The sequence below is a fragment of the Filicampus tigris genome, chromosome 3 (assembly GCF_054856515.1).
Source record: "Filicampus tigris isolate MCC_2025a chromosome 3, RoL_Ftig_1.0, whole genome shotgun sequence".
NCBI lineage: Eukaryota > Metazoa > Chordata > Actinopteri > Syngnathiformes > Syngnathidae > Filicampus > Filicampus tigris.
Genome location: NC_141219.1, coordinates 4,982,746 through 5,001,861, shown reverse-complemented (window position 1 = coordinate 5,001,861; position 19,116 = coordinate 4,982,746). Strand labels below are relative to the sequence as shown.

The following is a 19,116-nucleotide window of genomic DNA, read 5'->3' as shown; positions in this document are numbered from 1 at the left end:
CCCAGTGCGGGAACATTTTGTTCTGCAGACTCAACAAGGAGACCTCCTCTGAGGTCAAATCTCCAAAGTATAATTCATGGGGTTTTTTTTTGTTTTGTTTTTTTTTCCTTTGGCTTTTCAATTTAGGGGTAGCGGTTTTATAAAAGACCTTTTATAAATAGGTGTACTTAAAAAAAATGTACCTGGATCCAGATGATTTGATTTCGTGCAACCCCTTGACTACTTTGGTGAGCTTCTGCGAGGCGATTTGACCGAATACGCCTGCACGGGTGGCGATGACAACATATTTCCAAAGCGGGCTGAACACGGCGACGAGGTTTGATGTTCGTTTTGGAGCATTTCGACATTGAAACGGTCGGCGTGGTCACGTCTCACGAGGCTCCTCCGGCCGCCGCCTCCTTATTGACGTTTTTACATCCAGCCGGCACGGAAAAACACATTTGTAAAACTGAATTTGGAAACAATTACAACAGATTTGGACAGCCATCGCAAACATAAATCGTTGATGTCATCGCGAGGTGACATCAATGATTTATGTTTGCGATGGCATTAGCATTAGCATCGTGTCGGGCTGTATTTGGGCACACACTTTTGAATGCGAGAAGATTGTGTATGTAATGTTTTGTTGTACTTACTGTGGCTTTTAATTAGCACCCCAACATGAGTTGACTCTAACAAACGCCCCCCCCCCCCAACCCCTTCCTCCAAAGTCCCTCGGCAACCTTTAAGCCTTTAACCCGCTCCGCATATAAAGCTGTTTTTCGACTCATACATAATGCAGCATGTTTAAAGCAGATGCATTACGTACGCCTCTATTGTTCAGACACTCTGTTTAATGAATAGACCTCGCAAAGAGCCATTACCTGCAACCTTCCCTCATGTCTTCTCCTCCCCTGCGCATTAGTCCATCGCAATTTGTTGTTGTTGTTGTGGCGGCGGCGGCGGCGGCGGCGATGGCGCCGAGTCCCGGGCCCCGCTTCCGCCTCTCTAACGCTTTTGTGCGGCGATCGCTCCTGTGGGATGGCGGCGTGCGACGCTACAGCGCTCTCTCTCCCCGAGACAAGACGGTGAGCCTGCTCTCGCTCGCACCCCCCACACCCGTCCCCCCCCCCCCCCCCCCCCACACCCCCGCCGAAGGAATTAATTATTCATCATCCGATTGGAGATAAAGAGCGTGCGGGAGGAGAAGATGAGCTTCCTTCCTCACAATAGACGCCCGAATCTCGTTAGGTGTCAACAAAAAAAGGAAAAAAAAAAAATCATGAGGGCGTCAGGATGAATAGAGAAAGTTGAAACAGATAGAGAGGTTATGCTCAATGAAAATGTCTTTGCGCTTGTGACACTCGCGCTAACCAAATCAAATGAATTAAACACACAAAGAGTGGATACATTGAAGTTTGGAATACATTTCATTTAGCCTACAATTCAAGAGGGCCGCCTTTCCTTTCGCCCGTATTTGCTCTGGACTACATTATATTTTAGCTAGACTAGATAGAGAAATGAATTGTGAAGACTCAGCACAAAACCTCCACCATAGACGAATAAATAAAACATATTTATTGAGACTGCTTTGTTTCTTTTGTCATTATTCCTAAGCCTAAGAAACCAACTTTGAGGGTTTCCATTTAGTCACCAATTATTGTAGGTGTGTTCATCTTGGTACGACGAGTACTTTTGGTAGGCGTTAACCTCTCAAACTGCCCCAGTAGTGCCCCCAGTGCCCTATTTTCCCTAAATAATATAATACAGGACCAACATTACATAAGAGGAATATCCAACCTTAAACCTTCAAGTGCATTCATTCGGGGGGCAGCTCCCAAATAAAAAAAAAAAAAAACATTACATAGACAAATGGATGACACTAGTTTTTGTGACAAAACTCCAAGAGCTTAGCATCTCTTCAGCCCCCAAAGACCATTTCCATGCCATGCCCTGCCCTGTCCTGTCCTGTCCTGTCCTGCCGCGTACAGTCCCAAAAAAAAAAAAAAAAAAAAAGGGAGCAGGAGATTCCTCAATGGTGGCTGATTGCTGATTTGGAGCACCTCTGCACCCAGGTGAGCAGAGCGGCTAATGATGTGGGCGTGGCTGACTGGCAAAGGTGAATGGAAAAATACTGGGAGCACACAAGTAAAACAATGGAGCCCAAATGTGGTATGGGCGCAAACGGCTGAGCAAACAAAGCGAAAAGTTGAAGTTGTAAACCACGACTAGGCAGGGATAAACTCTGCTGCCCGTAAAGTGTTTCCGTGGAAACTGCGCTTCAGTCGACTAAATAGTTCAACATATCTGCAATAAATGATTCGCCCCCAAAAAAAAATGACACACAAGCTGTCCATGTCATAAACGTGTGCTTTGAAAAATCCGCCATTAAACAATTACGCCGACAGCTAATTGGAGCTGAAATGAGCTAATCAGCTTCTTTCAAGCCTTTTATCAAATCCTGCCCCCCTCCTTCCCCAGCCCACTCGCCCCGATCGTTAATTGGTAAGCGATCGTAAATCAATTAAGCCCGGCGTAATTGTATCTGACAGCTGCGAATGCGCAACCTTGAATGGTTTTGATCCGCGCCCATCCTCTGGGCGGCAAGCATCGGCGCGGAAATCATGGAGGTGGAAGACGGACGGAAAAACAAGGCTGGAGCCGCGGGAGGTGCAAAAGAGGCCTATAAATGCAAAGCCGGCTACCTCCAGCCAGGTTTCCATAGCAGTAAATGCCATTTATCTAATGTATTGGCCGATTATGACCTCTCCTTTGGCGGACCCCGCAGAGGGAGCCCCCCCCCCTCCCCGCTGCCGCTCGACGGGGGGGAGGGGGGGCCATCCAATGCACAATTGATTGGGGAGTCATTCTATTTTCTGCCGGCGGAACCTCGCTCACGCTTCCATCTATTCCTTAACTCTCCACCCCTTGTTCCTATCTAGCTCTTCATCTATCCATCTCTGTGGCCATCCTCTTCATCTCCCTTTTCCTGCCTTGACAGGCCCCCCACCAAAAAAATCCATTTTATCATTCTGATTCAAAAAGATATGAAAAAAAAAAGGCAACGGGTGTCCCAGTGGACTACGTTTGGATAGAGATATCTGTTCTTTCTACTTGGCTGATGAAAGGAACTTGTGACTTTTTTCAGCCTCGCCGGATTATGAAGCGACTTAAAGACGTGAAAGCCGTCAAGTACATTTGGGCTCATGCAATTGGTTAAAGAAATATTTTTTTGGGGGGCGGGGGGGGGTAATGATTCCTGGTGAATGCATTGTCTTGAGGCAGCCTAAAAAACAGCAGCTTCTGCCGTTCAAGAATCCTCAATCTAATCTGAAACGTCATACATGTAAATTACAACGCACATGATAGAATCCGTGTGGTGCAAGTTTTTATAGGTTCTGATTTAAAAGCAAAAAAAGTGAAAATATATCAAAAACCTGGTGTGCTAGTAATGATATATTTTTTAAATCAGCATCAAAAATACGTTCTCTGATTTGCTGTGGACCAGTGTAACCTTCTTTTTTTTTTTTTTCCTTCTTAATTGTGTACTTCAGAGGAAGTCAACCCCCCAAAAATATTTGCAAGAATATGTTCCATGCGCCTTAACTAGTCTAAACACGGCATTCTGATTAATATTGTGTCTGTGCAATATCAGTGGAGCAGCAAAAAACATCCGTTTTTAGCCTCTCCCGGGGCGGCCATTTTGTCACTTCTGTCGACTGAAAATGACATTACAGTTGCTCAGGGATCAGGTAACGACCAATCACAGCTCGCCTGTTTTCTGAAGCTGAGCCATGATTGGTTGTTACCTGAGCAACTGTGATGTCATTTTCAATCGATAGAAGTGACAAAATGGCCGCCCGCTAAGATGGACAAAAACAGGTGGATTTTTAGTACTTAGAAGGAAGTCAAACCAAACATATTTTTTCCAGAATATGTTTTATGCGGGCCCACTAGGTGAAACAAGGCATTCTGATTAATATTGTGTTTGTGGAATATGAGAAATCCACCCGTTTTTGTCCATCTCAGGGGGCGGCCATCTTGGCACTTTTATCGACTGAAAACGAGATCACTCACGGCTCTGGGCTTAGATAACTACCAATAATGGCTCAGCTTCTGGGAAACAGGTGACCTGTGATCGATCGCAACTTTGATGTCATTTTCAGTCGACAGGAGTGACAAAATGGCCGCCCCCTGAAATGCATAAAAACGGGTGGATTTTGCTGCTTAACTCATATTCCCCAAACACAATGAATGCCGTGTTTCGACAAGCGGCACAAATTCTTGTAAAGGAAATGTTTGGGTCGATTTCCCCTTGAAGCACATTCTGTAGTTTTATACTTTGAATCAACACTTAACTGTATACCTCACCAAAATATTTTTTGCACAAGTACATGTGCTACCTAAGTACAGAGTTTGAGTACTATTGCCACCTCTGGCAATAAGTGGCCACAATACCACACCCTTAAACCATTGTTTACTCGAGGCGGTGCTGTATAAAGCACTTAGACGTTTTTAAGTCATCCCCTATCAGTTTTTCTATCTGATAATTGAATAGAGCTTATGCTCCGCCTTCCCCAAACCACTAATGCTCAGCCAAAAAACTGCAGTTCAGCATGTTCGTGCTAAACGCGGAGCCATTTGCAGAGTTGAAAAAAAAAACGCAGTCCAGTCGAAGGGGAAGTGGAGGAGGGGGGGGGATGTTAAAGGCCTGCAGGCGCCGTTATAGTTCAATATTAATGGGCTACTTTAATCACGTTAGCTCTAATTTGGACATTTTGAGGTTGGATAATTCGCCGTCTGGTCGCCGCTGGTTTGCTGCTAGTACAATAAGTGCAGAGCGGCTCGTAAATGGATGGCAAAGAGCTCTTGACTGTCCCTGTCCGAGATGATGAAGATTTGCTCTTACGAGGCCATTTTCACTGGATTGGTTTGATGCTTTTCCACATTTCTGCACCTTGTGCTTCTCATGCACGCGAGCTGCTGTTTTCATGAATCCATGACGAGAACAGTCCATTACGAGATGCCAGTCAATATCCAATCGGTTCGGGTTTTTGATCAGATTCATGCCATACAAATGGAAATAATTCCTGCGTCAAATCGTTGCCGCCATAAAACAGTTCTCAGGCATCTCACTAAAACGCCTCCGCCATTCTTCTGTCCCGATACACAAAGGATGAAGAATTACAGCACACTTTATATCCATTTGTCATACTCGGGTTCAAATCACTCTTGTTTTGAGGGTGCGGCTCTGTCTCATGCAAATGCATCACCGCGTCGAAAAACTCGTGTGCCGCTTCTCAGAAGCAAAGTCGGATCCATGATAACCTCAAATAAATGAAATTAAATCAAAACAATAATTGTCGTTGGCACTTGGTGGAGTGGTTAGGGTGATTCTTAACATTCAGTTGAGGATTATTTGAGAGTGTTTTTTTTTTTTCTTATCTGCTCTTGGATGTTACAGTCAATAAGATTGTTTGGACCACTTTAGAGGAGATGTAAGCGCCGATGAAGGCTTGGCAAAGTGTGACCTCTAAACATTCATGCGAGTAGAGAAAAACTACTCCTACTGTAAGCAACATTACTGAAGCAACTGCAAGGAGGTGCCATGATTCATGGCTTGTTTATTCTCCATTAAATGCTCCTTTGCCTCTTATTTAACATTTTGCAGCGGACGGCCATTTGCCTCAATAAAAAATGACTCAGTTGGACATTCTTAGGGATTAGAGGCCCATAAAAAAACGCTAAATTCAACACTTTTTAATGATTTGCTTAAAAGCTGTTGAATTAGCTTTTAATTAGTATTCCAACGAGGTATAATTTGACGTATGTTCCAGTGTTTCTTTTTTGGAACATCTTGCACAAAGAAAGCCACAAAGCTAAAAAAAAAAAAAAGAGAGGAAAATAAATAAAAAATAAAAAATTATTTGATGCTCTCACGTGACATGAAAAAAGATGGCCAGTTTACAAGTTTTGGCTAAATTAACAAGCAGATTTTTTCAGTAAATGTTAGAATTCCCAAGTTTATGCGTGGTTCTAATGGGAGTATGCGTTACTGTTCAGCACACTTTTAAAGCGTGGAGGAAACCGTCTGCTTCATTCATGCCGTGACTGACATAAATATGTGTTTTATTGATGGAAGCAAGGAACAAGTGGAGATGACGTAAATTGCGTCATGTCGTCCGTGCGTTGCCGTTTCAATCGTCTTATTTAAATGTGGTGGTGGGGGGTTAAGGCCCTCCCCTCAAATCATGTCAATGTTTTTTTCCGAATGACTCAGAAATCGGAATTTTGACCTGAACCCGAATATTGACTGCATGTAAACGCAGACCATGGCTACGTTTACATTGATGACATTTCTTTAATCCGATCACAGTTTGGATAAAAATTATGATCGGATGCAATGTTTGCACTAAAAATATTGATCCGATTAGGACTTGCGTGTCACTGGTGATGCGTCACATTTTCGAGCGGAACAAATTTTGACATGCGCAGATTGGCCAAACATACCGCAAGTAGTAGTATAAGAAGAAAGACAAGAAGTCAACAAAACATTGCTCCGTCCATTTCTACTTTAAACGTTGCCGTTATTTCGCAGATTTTTCCCGTTTGCGCAGTTACACTTCTTGCTACTAGCTGCCGGGAATAACAGAAACACATACTGTACACTCATGCCACAGACATGATGCGGTAAAGACGGTTTGTTCCGAAATGTCGGAATTAATGTTTTCATGAGTGCCGATCGGATTAACAATCGACATAAACTACCTCTCTCGTTCGGAATAATATCTTGATTGGAATGGGTTCGATCGTGTCAGAATATTCCGAACGGGGTGTGTCCATAAAGCATTTTTATTCCGATCGGGCATTTAACCGAATACAGGTGTCCATGTAAACATAGTCAATGTCATAAAGTGGCAGATGAGGAAAAAAAAAAAAAAAAGATCGGTGGTGCAAATAAATAAACACAATGGGGAAAAAGGAAAAATGTTATAGCCAGATGCAGCAAAATGTGCAAAGCTGGCAATTTTTTTCCAGTGGAGGAAGGGCGGTCAAAAAATGCTGCTGAGGCAGGATCCAGCAGCACCACGACAAGTGGGCATGCTGGGAAAATGGCAATATGTTACACCTACCAGGCCATTCATTTGATAACGCTATACCATTAATGACAAAATTGTTAAATACTTTATTCCTGATGTCTTGCATGATTGATTCTTGTTGATGCTTGTCATGCGAAAAAGATCATGTCTCTGAAACCTGAATTGAAGCAATAAAGGGATATTTACACCTTATGTGCAATGTCAGCAAATGAGCTGGATTACTCTGACATATGAAAGTGCAAACCCTGCAAAGAGGCGTGCGTGCATATTACCTTTTCGTATCAAGACTAGACATAGACCGATATGTTTTTTTTCAGGGCCGATACTGATACAGATTATTAGTAGTCAAGGAGGCCGATAACCGATATTTGGAGCCGATATTCATATTCAGTAAAAAGGAAAATATTGGCATCAAAAAATACAACTATGCAGTTTTCGACAGTGAATAAAGTTCTCCAAAATTTCAAAATGACAGAAATGTTAAAATTTCACTCATCTTTGTTTTGATTTCAAATAAAACCAAATGGTGCAGAGTGTTCCCAGGGTCAGTAGAATCTCTAATTAAGTTCACTGAAAATTTAAACAAATTGAATCCTTGAAGTTAACACAGTTTTAAGTTGATTTATTATCGGCCATTAGATTTAAAAAAAAAAAAAAAAAAAAAGGCGGATACCGATATTCATCAAAATGCCGAATATCGGAGCCGATGGTCGGTCTATCCCTAATCAAGGCAGAAAAATCACATCGTCAGACGTTTGCCTATACTTTTCTTGTTGCAAGAAAGACAGGAAAAGACGAGAAAAATCCGTACAATTGTTGGCGAACATCTGGCAAATGTTTTGCGAACATTTGCAACGCTGAACAAACCTTGGCGAAAACCCGTGAACGCAACATTTGCTGCCTTCGAAAACGCTGCAATTGTTCGCTGCTCAGTTCAGGCATGAAGGGCTTTTTTTAAAATACTTTTTTTTTTAACATTGACAAACAGATCAGCATGCATATTTATGCATTTAATACATTTTTTACAAATAGAAAAGCCAACAAATCAAAAGATTCACACACTATAGTTTTTTTTAAAGCAATAGTGCATTTCCCAACCACTTCTATGAATTAAAAAAAGATACATATTTTAATAGTATGCACTGCAACTGCGGATACAAACAACACAATGCCATTCTCCAAATAAAAACAAGGCTATTGGCTAGGGGAGAAAACTTGCCACTATCTTAACGGAAACGCCACACTTTGACAAGGGTTGACAGGAGGCAAAAGATTGGGCGAGCATTCCATCTACACGATACCAAAAGAAGACAGACGACAGACCGCCACAGACGAACGCCCACCCAAAACCAGCCCAGCCCAGCCCTGGCTCCGAGGCATCCCGCATGGTTGAACCTTGTAGTATACCTGTCTAAAATCTTTAAGCCCTGCAATTCTAAATCCACGCGGCCCGTAAAACCAGACTTTGTAAACTTCCGAGACAACTTCGCACGGACTCACCAGTGCATCTGCCGTTGTTGAAAAAACACTCCCGGTGCATCTGTGACATTCCAACCTCTCCACTCATTATGTCCTTCTTTTTTTTTTTTTTTTTTTTTTTTTTTTTTAATCAAAGTAAGATTTGTCTTCATTTGAACAGAATATTGACTGATTAGGTGCCACCAGATACTGTCCAGTCATCCGGGCTGCGTAAACAAATACACGCGGGGATTAATCACGTGACATCCGGAGCTCTGTCACGGGAGTTTAATCGACATGGGGATTGGCTGAAAATTGTCATAGTATATCGTGCGGGTGTGTGATTTGTCCGCGCATACCAAGATGACATGATTGACAGAAAAATAAACAAATGACAGAATAATGTGCAATTTAATGCCTTGATAGGCCCCCTACAGCGGGCTTCGTGTACTGCAACAGCAAGTGACCCTCTCTACGGACACGGCATTTCACAGATCGCCTATGGCTTGATCAATTCATGGCAAGAATGTAAAGTGATTGACAGAAAAATTAACATTTAAAAAAAAAAAAAAAAAAGTCTGATAGGCTCCCGACTTCCGTCGGCCCCTGGGCTCTAAGTGCTCTGCGCGCAGCTAAAGAAACAAGAAATTTAACAGTGAAGCACATAATTATAACAGGTTGCAATTAGCAAAGTTTGAAAGCCAAAATTGAGTAGGAAGTAAAACCAGGTATGTGCTCAGTGGGTCTCTTTTTAATGCCAGCCACAATCTAGCATGCATCTAATTGCTCGAGAGTGCATGTGAATGCTGTGATTATGCCGTGATTGCCTTATGGAGATTGTGCACCTGTTTCGCACCACCCCTCCGCTTGTATTACATGTGGTTGATGGAAAGTTTTCGAATTGCATCGACTGTAACTCGGCTAAACTTTTCCGATGCACGCAGACACGGTGGGGAGGCGGGGGCGGGGTTTGCTCCAAACAATAATGGATGCAGCGCAGCAGGAAGCAGTCAATGCCTTCTGATTCCACTTGCGTTATTTGAAGTGGAGCCTGATGTTGTCAAGATTGTGTTTGCGCATGTTTGTGATTGTGTTTGGATTACAGACAGTGCTCCAAATATGTGTTAAGCCAGAAACCAATATAAAATGACTCAAATTAAAAATAAACTATAATTAGGACCCGAGCATGTTGTGCGAAGGAAATCCATGAAAAGTAGGCACCTGCAGCCAGTTTCAGATGTATTTGGTAAACATATCTCGTGTGCGTAAATCCACAAAACATGTCTCAGGAAACAGTAACCCACTGCCATTTTGATTTGAAGCCTCACAGATTTTTTAATTACTATTTTCATCCAGCAAGTCTTCCATTTTGCTTTGAAGAGACATTTTAAAGTGGTGGTCAACCCAAACATAATTTTTTCAAGAATATGTTATATGCAGGCCCACACATTGAAACAAGGCAATATGATTAATATGAAATATGAGTTAGGCAGCAAAATTCACCCGTTTTTAGCTATCTCAGGGTGCGGCCATTTTGTCACTTCTGTCGACTGAAAATGACATCACGGTTACTCAGGGCTCAGGTAACGACCAATCACATCTCACCTGTTTTTTTAAGCTGAGTTATGATTGGTTGTTATCTGAGCCCTGAGGGTGTGTGATGTCATTTTCAGTCGACAGAAATGACAAAATGGCCGCCCCTTGAGATGGCTAAAAATGGGGTGTTTTTTTGCTGCTTAACTCATATTCCACAAACACAGTATTAATCAGAATGCTGTGTTTCAACTAGTGGGCCTGCATAGAACATATTCTTAAAAAATATGTTTGGGTTGACTTACGCTTTAAGGTGGTTTTTAGATTTTGTCCGCTTGCTACCAAATTCGAACGCTGTGCGCTAGATGGATGGCCGACGTTTGAATGTACAACATTTGATTTGTTGTCATTGCGCTTGGATGGAGCATGCGTAAGATTCGTAACACCCTAGCTCGCCATCAATGCGGAAAGGAAGAGATTAGTCGCGGGGAGACAAAACACAAGGACCGTGGTAAGTCGACGATGAAAGGGAAAGCGGGGGATCATCAACGCTGCCAGGGCATGATGAAATATTGAAGTATCCAAGCAGATATTTTGCACGGCTAACAGGATTTCTTCAGTCGAGAACACGTCCCCCTGGAATTAGGCCAGTCCGACGCTGCTCTTGCTCTTCGTTCTGTCCGACTTTTCACACCAATAGAGATCTCCCCTCGACCTGACATTTTCCTCCCCCAGTCAGCCAGGCGACCATTGTAACGCGTCTTTTCGCTCGACTCCACCTGTCCTCCTGAGCCTCGCCAGCCACATCCCGCTCTGTCCTTGCGGATTAATTCGCTGACGAGGCACTCTGCGACACAGGGGTGATGGCAAGGGGCTGATGGCCCATTTCGCAGGTCATTTAAAATGGAGCCAGGTGCAGTTTGGCGCCATTGTAGTGGAGTGTCAGTGTTGTTGTTGGCCAGCCTTGAAAGATGGATGAGGCCTCATTAGGAGGGCTCCCGTTACACGCCGGTCAGCGCAATAAATGAACCATTCTGCGTCGTGTCACAAATAATACTGTTTTGTCCCACTTGGAGCCCCGCAGGTATGCCCCGCCCCCTGCCCTGCTTCACATTCAGCTTTAGTCCGATGTCGCAGGGTGGCTTGTTTGGGTCTTCTGCACTGCACTACAGTTCAACTACAATCTGTGCAATCATGCTCCGTTCTCCCTAAAAATGAGATAAAAGTAAAGTGTGCAAAAGCGAAACTACCCTGCTGCTGTGCAGTAATATACTCCGCAGTCTTCACTTTCTGTGGCAGCTCTATTGTCCTACAGGAGACCCTCATTATCCTCCATTGATGCATTAAAAGGGAGGTCAACCCCCAAAAAATCGTATATATCGTCGCTGTCATGTGGAAAATACTTATCTCCATTTTTTTCATTTTCTTATTTTTACATGGATCATGTTCCCGCGTTACAGACATCGCATTAAAGTGAAAATGAAAATAGTTTCCAAAATTTTAGGTGTTTTTCACACGACAGTCACGATATGTTCCACGCGCCTTCACTAATCTAAACATGGCATTCTGATTAATATTGCGTTTGTGGAATATGAGTTAAGCGGCAAAAAACACCCCATTTTTAGCCATCTCAGGGGGCGGCCATTTTGTCATTTCTGTCGACTGAAAATGACATCACAGATGCTCAGGGCTCAGGTAACGACCAATCACGGCTCATCTTAACAAAGCAGGTCATCCGTGATTGGTCGTTACCCTAGCCCTGAGTAGTTGTGATGTCATTTTCAGTCGACAGAAGTGACAAAATGGCCGCCCAAAGAGAAGGCTAAAAACGAGTGGATTAACTCTTATTCCACAAACACAATATTTATCAGAATGTTTCAACTAGTGGGCTTGCATTGAACATATTCTTGAAAAAAAACGACGTTTGCGTTGACTACTCTCTTTTGCATCTTTTGCATTCGGCTCTACAGAGGCTGTACCAAGGTCTAGCACCGTTCGAAGGCGAAACATTATATCGCACGTTTTGAGTCATTTCACAGCCGCTGACAGCGGGTGATGACTGTCACCGGCTGACTTGGCCGATTCGTGCGCACATCTTTCCCATGTGCACTCACGGACTCTGTCCAACGGCTTTATATGGGCCCCAACTACATTACAATAACAGCTGAATATCAACATTATATGATACTATTTAGTGGGGGGGGGGGGGATCAGCACCGGGGGCCTTTTTTTTTTTTTTTTTTTTTTTTTTCACCTTCTGTATGAGGAGCATTTCCACATGCGGCTGGGACTTGCAGTTGACGCCAATCCCGCAACAATAGGCCGCGAGTTCTAGATTGCGTTTCTACGCGATGCGCCACGCGCGCGTTGCGTTGCTTGGCAACCTGCCCAACTCTCATTTGGCAACAACGTCTCCTAAGCATTCAGTTGTCAGAATGGTGAAATGTCTCGATTGAATTGATCAAAAAGTGACCACACGCTCCTTCAAAGTAGCGTGTCGATGAGCCGTGCACACACACGTCAGAATGACGCCCGGATCCACTACACACGTTCATTCCACATTTAAAGTGTGACCTTTTGTCGGAAATGAAGGCTAGCCTCCGACTTCACACAATCACGATTCTTTGGCGGGTGTGCACGCATTTCCAGGTGACGCACGGTGGGTGCGTCAAAAACCCGGATGGGAGCATTGCCACTCCTCCACTCAAGAAAGGCCCGTCAGAAATAGAGGAGAATATGCCCCTAAATGAGGCATGCTTTTCTCTCTTATACTGCAGTCACAAACAGACCAAGCTAATCCATTACTTTTATTCCGTGTAAAAAAAAAAAAAAAAAAATGGCATTAAGTCAAGTGTTTAAGGTGCAAAAGTGGGTCCTTGAGTCTCAGCTGTTGAGTATAAGAGCTAAGCCACCGGCTGCGGAGAAACGCTGGCTCTCATTGATAATGAATGACTCCCTGCCATGTAGAGGCCATCGCTGCTTCCCTGGGTGAACTCTCTCTAACTGTCGACTCTCTCCTCCCAGGTAGCCTGTGGCAGATGCGGCGAGGAGGAATTTTCACTTTGGTTGGTTTGGCGTTGCGAGCTTTTTGGTGGGACGCACGTCTTCGGTCCATTTTTTTCAAGCATTTTGTGTCATAATTAAAGGCAGATGAGGGCTAGCCGCATTAGCATCAAATTCCACGCTAAAATTGCACGGCAAATACAACTTGGAGGTTTTTTTTCATGAATTATAGAGTGTATATTTACATTTGCAATGAATAAATCATTGGACCAAATGAATGCAACAGGACGCTATGCATTAGAAAACTAAAAATTGTACATCAACTTCAAATAGACTTGAAGAGAAGAGTGTGCTGGAGGCTCATCTGCAGCGTTTTTAGCAGGAGCCGGAGAGCAAATTCGGTTCAAGTCTCATTCACCATAGTCGCTGTCGATAAATAAAAAAAGCGGAGAGAAAAGTGCGGAAAAGTACAAAAAAAAAAGTACAAAACCAAGGGACGTTACTGTAGGAGGGATCTTAAGCACAAAAAGAACACAAATGGTTAGAATCGTGTCAATTCTTATTGGATAGCTATTGTTGCTAGTGGGAGATTGGAACTGTTGCATGTATTCTTGAAGTCACTTCAATAGATACTTCTCAAGATTTCCTTGGAGACACTATGATACGAGGTGACAACCGTTTGTGATGTTTACTACTCGTTTTTAGATGGAAAATACTTAAAATGATCATTAAACTTTGATGCCATGTTTCGCCCACATTACGGGTAGGCAAAAAGCTTTGCCATTTTCCCTTAAGGAGGAAATCAACCCAAACATATTTTTTTCAAGAATATGTTTTATGAAAGCCCACTAGTTGAAACAAGGCATTTTGATAATATTGCGTTTGTGGAATAAGAGTTAATCCACTCGTTTTTAGCCATCCCTGAGGGCGGCCATTTTGTCACTTCCGTCGACTGAAAATGACATCACAACTACTCCTGAATCAGGTAACGACCAATCAGGAGGGCAGAGGCTTCTGTTTCCCATTGGATGTTCAACTTCCTGTTCAATTTCATGCATTGGTCATTGAGACATTTCCGTGCATCCTATTATATGATGGACACATTACACCAAATTTGTGTTGATCTTTAAAACTAAATATTAGGGATGTAACGATTCGATTCTCGATTTTCAGTTCCACACGCAATACGCAATGATGTTTGGCGCAAAAGCATCATTTTTGATCAACACATTCAAAATGTGCTATGCATCTGGAATGAAAAAAGCGTTTCAAGACATCATTTTCTAGATGAATTTAAGCAACTCGATTTTTCGATTAATCGAATCGAATCAGTTTTAAATCGATTTTTGATTAATCGTTACATCCCTACTAAATACATGATCAAAATTTACCCCATTAAAATGGCTGTAAATTGTTCCCCCTATTTAGTGGGTCGATTCTATAGGTGGATTTTTACAGTGTACGGTTTCACCAGTATACTAGCGGCAGGTTAAAAGCGTTAATCTCACATTACTATATCTGAAATCGGCATTTTATTAATGACCATAAAACGCTGTGCTCATTTCCTAGAGTTGGGCAATATGGCCTTAAAATAAAATCTCTCTTTGCCCTTGGTTTATAGACAGAGCAAATGACAGTGACATTATTCAAAACACGTTTTTGCATTTGTTGCTTTTATTCTTCTGGGATTTGCTTTATTCCTCCATATTAATTTTTTTTTTCTTGGCTGCCTGGGTGTTTATCAACTGTGGGCATGTGAAGTCCTTTGAGACTTTTTTGTGATTAAGGGCTATATAAATACATTTGACTTGACTTGACCAAACAAGCTTTAAAACAGTGACCCCCCCCCCCCTCACCCCCCATGCATTCATGTTCCAAACTTCCACAGAAATAATAGAAATAAATGGGTTTTCTTTAAGGATAATAACATAGGATATGATCAACTAAGATACTGCTTTAATCATCCCCAGTGGGGTAATTCAGGTGTTACAGCACCACAACAATTTAACATCATAAAATGAGCCATCAAATTGCATGCTCTCAGCTGGTCCATTTCATCACTGTTGGTTGGAAACCTCCTAAGCATCCACACTGGGCTGTTATTTTGACAAATTATTGACCAATTGCTTCAATGTTTAATAGCTCAACAAACAGGCCGTTTTGGGGGTTTCCTAAAAAGTGAAGCTTTTGGAGACTCCGCCCAAAGGCAGCGAGATGTCTGTTGTCTGTAATGTGTGAAATTGATTCAGCTCCTCTTGTCTGCTTCTTCGGGGGAATTCAAGCCTCTAGTTGCCGTTTTGAAAAATAGTCGCTTTAGGGCTGGAAAGTCTCCTACGTGAGAAATACGGAGTAGAATTTTGTAAACATTCTGTCAGACGGATGGACCGGGCCGTCAGTCCATCACTGACGGATGCCCGTTTTGCAAACGATTGACGAATGACGGGACACTTTTTTAAAAACGACTGACTAAGCACTGACATAAGCGGTCAGTCAGCGTAATTGTCACTAAGCGCGTCTGTTAGCTGACGGATGCCCATTTTGCTGACGTTTTTTTTTTTTTTTTGGGTGGTGGGGACAAACTGATGGACTTTTGACGGACTAACTGACTTAACTGACCATTCCAATTCCGTTCGGCATAACGGACGTGTACTCAGGCCGCTGACGGATGACGGACCAGCAAAATTTTGTAAAATGCCCACCTCTGCTGGTTCCTTTGTGTTTGCAGCAATGTCATTAGTGCAAGCCGCCCATGCCAGAGGGGGACACACTTTGAACTACAAAAGAAATAGAAATTAAAAAAAGAACAGGGAAAAAAAAAAAAACGCCCTGACAAAAAAAAAAAACCTATATTCCATCGCAACTGGAGGAAATCTTATTTGGGCCCCTTCCATCACACGCAGGCTACAATCTCAGCTATGGCCACGGCGGCTTCCAAAATGTTAACCTCGTTTCAAAAAAAGTTGGCCCGGTACGTTGGTTGGAACAGGAAGTAAAACGAGATGGAGGAAGACCATTTGGTTAAAGCCTTGAGGACAGTGACAAATGAATTCATAAGGCGGCCGGACGGAAGAGGCGGCAGCATTTGCGGGTCCATTAGTATACAATCTTCCATGCCCTTCTCTTTGTCTGCGCCGAGGCGCTAACAACTTTCACGATTTGTGAGCCCAATACAGAGACCATAGATTCCAGGTAATTTGCTCCACAATGAGGTGCGAACCCCCCCCCCCCCCCTCCCCCGCCAAGTTCCCGCAGAGGGCGGTCCAGCACGCCACAGCGGTTGACCTATTCATCGGTCAAAACAAACAAGCCTCGGCGTCCGCTTTTATCAGCCCCTTATTTCATAACCTCAGCCGCCAGAAATGAGAATGCTTTATGGGTGGGATGCGGCCAGGTTGAATAGTGGGAGATGGTCGCCCGCCTGCGCAGCAATCACTCTGATCTACAGCATCTATTGATCCTGCGCGCTTGTTCAATCAATACAAAAGAGGAGAGGGGGGGAAACAACATTAGAGGAGAAAATAGCCTATTTAAGGGGGCTGAATGGCCTGGGGTTGGAAGGTGGAAGATGGCGCATAGTGTGATAGTGCAGGTACAGTGGTCTGACGCACAAGATGGAGCAAGATGAGGGGGGGGGGGGAAAGCAAGTTTTTTTTTTTTTTTTTCCCCCCCCAGAATAATAGAAGAGCTCCGCGTTATTTCCCTGGAAGTGGCGGTGAGGTAATGAGAAAGCTAACAGAGGGAAAAAAAACAGCGGCGAAGTGGCTGGTTGGGATGAGATATGAGGCCGAGGCAATGAGGCATCGCCGCTATGCCGCAATTGAGTCGTCTGTGTGAGGTGGACGGCGCACATTAGGGCGGGCCCCGAGAACAAAACCCTCCGCAGAAAGTCTGCCAAGAATACAAAATGTAGGCTGGACATAGAAATGGCACAGCGTGGACGTCGTCGTTTGGACTCCGCGTATTCTGGATTACAATGTCTTTTGAACACGGTTGACTGTAGTCGGTAGTTTCTCTTTGCCGACATGCTATAAAATCATTGGGTCAAGCATAAGTCAAAAATAAATGGGGAAAGTCGAAGCAACTACTAGCAACTTTAGCGCTAGTACAGCTAGTCGGCCATGTCTTTGACTCAATATGTTCGAGAATGTCTTTTAACTTGACGTTGAACTTTTCCTGATTGGCAGAAGCTGGCAGTTTATCTATGACATCATTTGATCAACCAATAGTTACAACTGAAATGTCCAAGCTATTCAGAGAAGCTTCAACAAGGCTTGGACAAGTAGAATTTTTTTTTTACTCGACATATTCTTGAATCTCTTTCAAGCTAGCAATTCATTTCTCGGCAGTGGTCACGGTGGACTGCAGCTGGTGGTTTCTTACAGAGGAAATTAACCCAAACATTTTTTTTTTTCAAGAATATGTTCCCAGCAGGCCCACTAGTTGAAACAATTTGGCATTCTGATTAATGTTGCGTTTGTGCAATATGAGTTGAGCAGCATAATCCACCCGTTTCTTTGCATACATAACTGACTTAGTTAAAGCGGAAGTCAAACCAAACATATTTTTTCCAAGAATATATTCTATGCAAGCCCACTAGTTGAAGCAAGGCATTCTGATAAATATTGCGTTTGTGGAATAAGAGTTAATCCTCCCGTTTTTAGCCATCTCTGCGGGCGGCCATTTTGTCACTTCTGTCGACAGAAAATGACATCACAGCTGCTCAGGGCTCAGGTAACGACCAATCACGGCTCGGCTTCAGAAAACGGGTCACCCGTGATTGGTCGTTACCTGAGCCCTGAGACACTATGATGTCATTTTCAGTCGACGGAAGACAAAATGGCCGCCCGCAGAGATGGCTAAAAACGGGAGGATTAACTCTTATCCCACAAACACAATATTTATCAGAATGTTTCAACTAGTGGGCTTGCATAGAACATATTCTTGAAAAAAATATGTTTGGGTTGACTTCCACTTTAAGCATGGTTTTGACCAAAACTCGGAACTGTGGGAAGGTCCAAGCAACTCATGGAATATCTAAGAGGTACAAGTACAAGTAGTACAACCAGGGGCGGAGCCATGGGTGGGCACAGGCCCACCTAGATTGACAGACTGCCCACCCAGTGAGATTCATGAAAAAAAATATATAAGTTATTATCAAATTATTGTTGAGTTTGTGTTTTTTATTTATTCCATTTTATTATTGAATATTAAGAATGGCATAGTTGTGGTTGTCAAAGAAAGATCTAAACATCATATTCTTCAGTTTGTTATTTTATTTGAATATACATTAAGTGTTTCGGGACAGGAGGATTGTGCTCAGTGAGACAAATATTCAGGCCCACCCTGATTTTTCCAGGCCCACCCATTAGCCACGTTCTGGCTCCGCCCCCGGTTAGGACATCCTCCAATGTTGTTTTAACTTGACACTGGAGGGGCTAAAGAGACGGATTTGACGGATTTGAGATCTTGACTCAGACAGCTTCCTATATGGACGAAAACTGAAGCTGTCAGCAAATGTTGGTGGACATACTGTAGTCTTATTTCATGCCTTGCAATTATGGTCGGGGGTGGGGCATATACTTCAAGAAAGGTCCATGCAACCATCCCCATTATGAAAATGTTTCTGGTTGCCAGCTATGCTAATGAAGCGAAACGGTGGCCCGGTCGTTTAGCTCAGCTCAGCAGTTAGTGCTCTTTGTTGAAGTTGTGTACTAGTCCTCAATTCAAGTTTTCTAAATGTTCTGCGTACCTTGTTGAAATAAAAGTTTATTGGAAAAAAATATGGTATCATAAAATCTGAACGAAAATCTGTTAATGTTTGAAAAAGGATGTTTACAGTCACCTAAATCCGTTAATTAAGGGGTGCTGAAACTTCTAAAATGTCTGTCCAGAAAAAGAAAAGACCAGCAATGCAAACTCCACACAGAAAGGCCAGAGCCTGGATTCAAATCATGGGCCTCAGAACCGTGAGACAGATATGCTAACCACTCGCCGACTGCAATAACCATTAAGTAAATCTTATTGATGCAATTCCTGGTGGAAT

The 19,116-nt window shown here is 43.1% G+C and overlaps 1 protein-coding gene across 2 annotated transcripts in view; it reads right to left on the bottom strand.

Annotated features, from left to right (window-relative positions):
* The window catches only part of ntrk3b (neurotrophic tyrosine kinase, receptor, type 3b), a 223,785-nt gene extending 215,110 nt beyond the window's left edge, over positions 1–8,675 (bottom strand). For both annotated transcript variants that reach the window (XM_086025698.1, XM_086025699.1), the window contains exon 1: positions 8,580–8,675. The gene's annotated coding sequence lies outside the window, so the exon portion shown is untranslated. The remainder of the gene's footprint in view (positions 1–8,579) is intronic.
* Positions 8,676–19,116: the final 10,441 nt, after the last annotated feature.